The sequence below is a fragment of the Macrobrachium nipponense genome, chromosome 28 (genome assembly GCF_015104395.2).
Source record: "Macrobrachium nipponense isolate FS-2020 chromosome 28, ASM1510439v2, whole genome shotgun sequence".
Classification (NCBI taxonomy): Eukaryota; Metazoa; Arthropoda; class Malacostraca; order Decapoda; family Palaemonidae; genus Macrobrachium; species Macrobrachium nipponense.
The window spans coordinates 39,431,188-39,437,730 of NC_087217.1; positions in this window are offsets into that span (position 1 = coordinate 39,431,188).

Sequence of the window (6,543 nt, forward strand, 5' to 3'; positions counted from 1 at the left end):
ACAAAGATGGAGATAATTAAAAAGTATGAAGCTGGCATGCGGTTGAGTGTGATCGATAAGGAATATAGCCGAAATCCGTCGGAATGATGATAGGCACCGTCCTTAAGCAGAAGGAAGCCATCAAAGCAGCTACACCTTCCAAGGCGTGACTATTTTGTCCCAACAAGAGGAGCCACGTGCATGATGAGATGGCGAGGCTGCTTGTATGAATTAAAGACAGAAATCGCTGGCGATATGATAACCGAGACGGCAATCTGCCACAAGGCCAGCGCTATTATCGGTGATGTGATTGCCCAGGCTGAAGAGACGACGGAGGAGAAGGGACATCGACACCAACCCCAGACTTCAAGGCTTCTCGGGGGTGGTTTGATAAATTCCGTAAGCGGACTGGGATCTATTTCAGTGGTGCGCATGGGGAGGCTGCCAGCTCGGACACGAACAAAGTGGCCGAAGCCTTTATTAAGACGTTCGACAAATGACACTCAAGGAAGGCTACAGTTCTCAGCAAGTCTTCAACTGCGACGAGACTGGCCCTTTTTTTGTGGAAAAAAAAATGCTCATCTCGGACGTACATCTCACATCAGTAACAGACTAAAGACATATTGACCTCAGTTGATAATATATGATATTTGCAGTTGAAAATGTTATGGTATAAAACAAGTCCCAATTTCATTTTCCTCCATTCTATACTTTTGCATGTTCATTTTCTTACAGTCTGTGCTTTTCATGTTCATTTTTCTTACATCTATGCTTTTTCATGTTCATTTTCTTGACATTCTATGCTTTTCATGTTCATTTTTCTTACTTTCTATGCTTTTTCATGTTCATTTTTTACTTTCTATACTTTTCTGTCATGCTTTATTCTATGCTTTATGTTTAGTAGTATAAGTATTTTGTTATGTCCATCATTTGCTTCTCATTTGTCTCATTATTATGAATTATGTTATTTATTATTACTCCGCAACAACACCAATAGCCACCCGCAACACACCGCTACACGGAGTAAGAAAGCCGCAGAGCACGTGCCCTGGCATAGCAACAATGACCATAAAAACCGCACCAACGCTGTAACAGTCTGCTAGACACCGCAACAACACACCGTGACATGCCCCATAACACACCGCACGGGTCTGCGCCACGCGCCAATAACGGTAATTTTTTCTCCCCGCCCTGGCGGTTTCTGGCGGCCCCACGCTGTAACAGCCGCAACACAAAAGTGCATAGGTGTAAACCTACCTTTAGAGAGCACTCTAACCATTTGCACCGCAAAATGACCTGGTGGGTCACAGTCTGGTGGGGCGTAACAACACACTATACAGTCGCATGTGCAGACAAACTCGTAGTCGTGCACAAACCTACGTGCTAACGGTAACCAACTGTCACCAAAAATCTCCTGACTAGTTCCCGCTTCATCCTTCGTTATAAGAGCGTAAAATGCTGCCGGTACTTAATAAGAGGTTCCTAAAGTCCAGCTCTTCTTATAACCTTGCAGCCACGTCTCCCTAAAACCATAATATGGTCATGACATTACCATACCTCATCGAAGTCGACCTCCATTAACGTCGTAATTATCGATACTATGATGCAATGTCAGAGTAAAAACAGTCTATCAAACTCTCGAGACGTCTAATCAGTAACTGTCCACTGGTACCAGCCACTTTGCTCGCACCTCACCTGCGACCAGACCCACGTCGTGAAAAGTAAGAAAAAACACACTATAGTTAACAAGCACTTCTTTTGGTGATAAAAAAACAACTTGCTTGTTACAGCACCGCATGAGGTGCATTGATGGCACTACCCTTCTACAGAAAGATAAACAAAGTGAACGATACCATATGCAAGAGAAGAGGACAGTTGACCTAGAAAATGGAAAATGTCTTTTTGTGTGAACGTTATACAAATCCACATTTCATGACTGATTTTGATTTTGGTGAGATTTTAAATACAAGTCAATATAAAACTAGGGAGGGTCCAAGGTGAAAACAGAATTAAAATCAGACTATTGGTTGGGTAAAGGTGGTGGGGGGATGTGGGAAGGGGATGAAATGTAAAAATTACCAAAAACAACAGACATTAGTCTAATCCAGTTTTTTGAGGTCACTGAGATGAATAGTGACATCCTGGTGCCCTTCAAGTCAAAGTTCAGCCCCATAAGGAGAGGGAGGTGAGAAGGGTGGGAAGGGAGTGATATGTAAATATAACCAAAAATGACAGATATGAGTGTCTAATCTATAGTTTTTTCGAGGTAGCTGAGATGATAGTGACAATCCCGATGCCTTGAGTCCAAGTTCATTCCCGAAAGGGAGGGGGCCAGTGAGAAGTGGTGGGAAGGGACAACATGTAAAAAAAGAACTGAAAACAGATAGTGTCTAATTAATAGTTTTAAAGGTTGCTGAAATTCATAGTGACACTCCCGATGTCCTTTAATTCTAAGTTCAGCGCCAATAGGAAGGGTTGGTGGGAAGGGGGTGACATGTAAAAATAACAAAAAATTACAGATATTTTTCTAATCCATAGTTTTTGAGGTCGCTAAGATGAAAGCGGCACTCCTAATGACCTTTGAGTCCAAGTTCAGCCCCAATAGTAATGGGGTGTGAGAAGGGGTAAAAAATACAATTCCAAAAAAAGTACAGATATTAGTGCCTAAAATCCATATTTTTGACGTCACCTTGGATGAATACACACACTTCTGATAACCAAGTCCAAGTTCACCCCCAATAGGAATGGGGGGTGACAAGTGATGAAATATAAAATGTCAAAAATGCTGGACAATGTAACTGAAGCAAGTATCATAACAGGGAAGGGAGAGAGTGAGAAACAGAGAAAAAGGGAGAGGAAGTGAGAGAGAGAGAGTAGTAGAGGGGGTCGGGAGGAGAGAGAGAGAGAGAGAGAGAGAGAGGAGAGAGAGAGAGAGAGAGAGAGAGAGAGAGAGATAGTTCATCGGCGTCAGTCAGTTTTCGTCCTGGCAGCGACGGGTTGGCCAGCTAGTTTGTTATATAATGGAAAAATTCATCAGACACTCTAAATGAACCCTAAATTTTATTTACTGGTGGTTCGAGATTTCTTATATGCAAATTCATTTTTTTAATCACCCTTATCAAGAATTTCCTTTATTGTTTTGTTAACAAATAATTGACAACTCTAAACAAAATCTTCACTATCCATACAAATGTTTGCAATCCATAAAAACTGCGAGCATATGACTCAATTAAGTCATATTAACTTTTGAATTCGAGTAAAAAGCAGGTACTCATTTTCAAATGAATATTTCACAATTAACTTAAGTAGAAACGTATTAGCATCAGTCATTCTAATATCCATACCCAAGGAGGATCCTGTTTCATAAGGGTCATTGTTAGTATTGGAAGCTTATTGTGGGATCCGAACCACACTATCGAGAAATGAATTTCTATCACCAGAAATAAATTCCTCTGATTCGCGTTGGGCCGAGCCGGGATTCGAACTTTGGACCACGGATTGGCAGCCGAGCGCGGAAAACCACTCGTCCAGCGAGGACCCTCGTATAACATTAATAAAATCATGGTAACCATTTTAGGTCATCATTTGTCCTTCCTTTACTAGAATACCTACTGTTTTTCGGTATGGAAGCATGTTTCTGCTAGCGATTTGTCACTAGATAGAGCGGTTCATGGTGGTAGGTTTCAGTTTCCTAACAGCAGTTATGACTTGGACCATCGACGGATGGTCTCGTTTGTCATTTTTTCATAAATTATTAGCAGAGGTCTTCCACATTCACAACTAATCTTTGATCCTCTTTTCCTGCCGATGGCAACCAGGTTCTCAAACTTCAACAGCAATGTCACAGCATAAGAAGGATGCCGCCAGTGAGTGTTACCTCCAATGGTCAAGTTTGAGTGTAGTTATAACACTGGCTCTAACCTTCATCTTTATTACCTAAATCACTGTATACTAACAGATTTACAGTCCACCAAAACAGTTATATTTCTCCTGAAGGGTATTCTTCAGTCAAACAACCGTTTACTTAAAAACAATTCTCCCCTTCTCCCTCCGTCGCCCTGCTTCCTTATAGTATATAGTCTACCTTTCTTCTACAGGAATCTGGGATCTGGCCCATGCTGAATACTGATTCGGTTTCCGTTCAGTAGGGCAGACAATAAAAATCAAACAGAGGAAAAAAAAAATACAGAAAAGTGCTGTTTTTTCAGTCATTGCACCACACAAAAATGGCACCAAGACGCACACATAATTAATCAGCTTAAAAGGTACATCACAATCTTAATACAGAGGGGAAAAAGACACAAAACTCAATGTACCCGTTCATGAAAAATGTCCACTACGCATAAAAATTTAAAACGGACTATTGAGTACAAAAGAGAACTATTATGAAACTTAATGTAAACTTAACATATGCCTACTAGACATCAAACAAACAGTCAATAAATAAATAGACCAACAAATAAAAAAAATTAAGTTTGTTTCTTAACATAGATTGCTGAACAGCAGCACCAATTGACAGTAAAAGTCGAACTTCTTAATTCTACTGTAGAGGTCCTTTATTTCTCACTCATTAGACGCAATAGTTCTGCCCTGAGGATGTGCAATTGGGACCTCAAAAGTCAAGAAGGAGAGTATGCAACGTTTTATCTAATTGTTCAATAATTTGTTCATTTATTTTTTCTCTTTTCTTATATATGATTTCTTCTGTCTGTATTTCCCATGACTCCTGTTACTTCTTTCAGATGAACACCATATTCTTTGGCAGATTGAACTTCAATCCAATAGCCCCTGTGGACCTTGTTCATCATGAATGGGTTCATCTGAATAATAATAATAATAATAATATAATAATAATAATAATAATAAAATAATAATAATAATAATAATAAAATAATAATAATAATAAAATAATAAGTAGTAGTAGTAGAAAAATGCGCCTTAGTCAACATACAAAAAAGGCAAAGTACGAGACTGAAGGGTTATAAAGCCTACCCAGATGGGAGGCAACATCAAACACATAGATGAGACTGGATACAAAAATACCTGGGAATAATGGAAGGAGGGGATATAAAACACCAAAAGATGAAGGACACGATCAATAAAGAATATATGCGAGACTCTAGGCGATACTCAATTTCAAAACAAAATCAACGCCGGAAACATGATAAAAGCCATAAACACATGGGCAGTGCCAGTAATCGATACAGCGCAGGAAATATAGTGGAATGGACGAAGGCAGAACTCCCTCAGCATAGATCAAGAAAAACCAGGAAACATATGACAATACACAAAGCACTACACCCAAGAGCAAATACGGACAGACTATACATAACATGAAAGGAAGGAGGGAGAGGACTACTAAGTATAGAGGACTGCGTCAACATCGTGAATAGAGCACTGGGCAATATCTGAAAACCAGTGAAGACGAGTGGCTAAAGAGTGCATGGGAAGAAGGACTAATAAAAGTAGACGAAGACCCAGAAATATACAGAGACAGGAGAATGACAAACAGAACAGAGGACTGGCACAACAAACCAATGCACGGACAATACACGAGACAGACTAAAGAATTAGCCAGCGATGACACATGGCAATGGCTACAGAGGGGAGAGCTAAAGAAGGAAACCTGAAGGAATGATAACAGCGGCACAAGATCAGGCTCTAAGAACCAGATATGTTCAAAGAACAATAGACGGAAATAACATCTCTCCCATATGTAGGAAGTGCAATACGAAAAATGAAACCATAAACCACACAGCAAGCGAATGCCCGGCACTTGTACAGAGCCAGTACAAAAAGAGGCATGATTCAGTGGCAAAAGCCCTCCATTGGAGCCTGTGCAAGAAACATCAGCTACCTTGCAGTAAATAAGTGGTACGAGCACCAACCTCAGGAGTGATAGAAAACGATCAGGCAAAGATCCTCTGCGACTATGGTATCAGAACAGATAGGGTGATACGTGCAAATAGACCAGACGTGACGTTGATTGACAAAGTCAAGAAGAAAGTATCACTCACTGATGTCGCAATACCATGGGACACCAGAGTTGAAGAGAAAGAAAGGGAAAAAAAATGGATAAGTATCAAGATCTGAAAATAGAAATAAGAAGGATATGGGATATGCCAGTGGAAATTGTACCCATAATCATAGGAGCACTAGGCACGATCCCAAGATCCCTGAAAATGAATCTAGAAAAACTAGAAGGCTGAAGTAGCTCCAGGACTCATGCAGAAGAGTGTGATCCTAGAAACGGCGCACATAGTAAGAAAAGTGATGGACTCCTAAGGAGGCAGGATGCAACCCGGAACCCCAAACTATAAATACCACCCAGTCGAATTGGAGGGACTGTGAGAGCAAAAAAAAAAAAAAAAAAAATAATAATAATAATAAATGGGACCTTGTTCCTTCCAAGCTTCTCCGATCTGCTTGTGTTGGTCGCCTTCTAAAGCTGGTATCACACTAGTCATTTCTTGCTCGTGGTTTTTGGCCAGCATCCAGCCGATGCTCGCGAGCAAAAGTGTTGTATCACACTAGGAACTCGTGGTTTCGAGGAGCCGTAGGAAA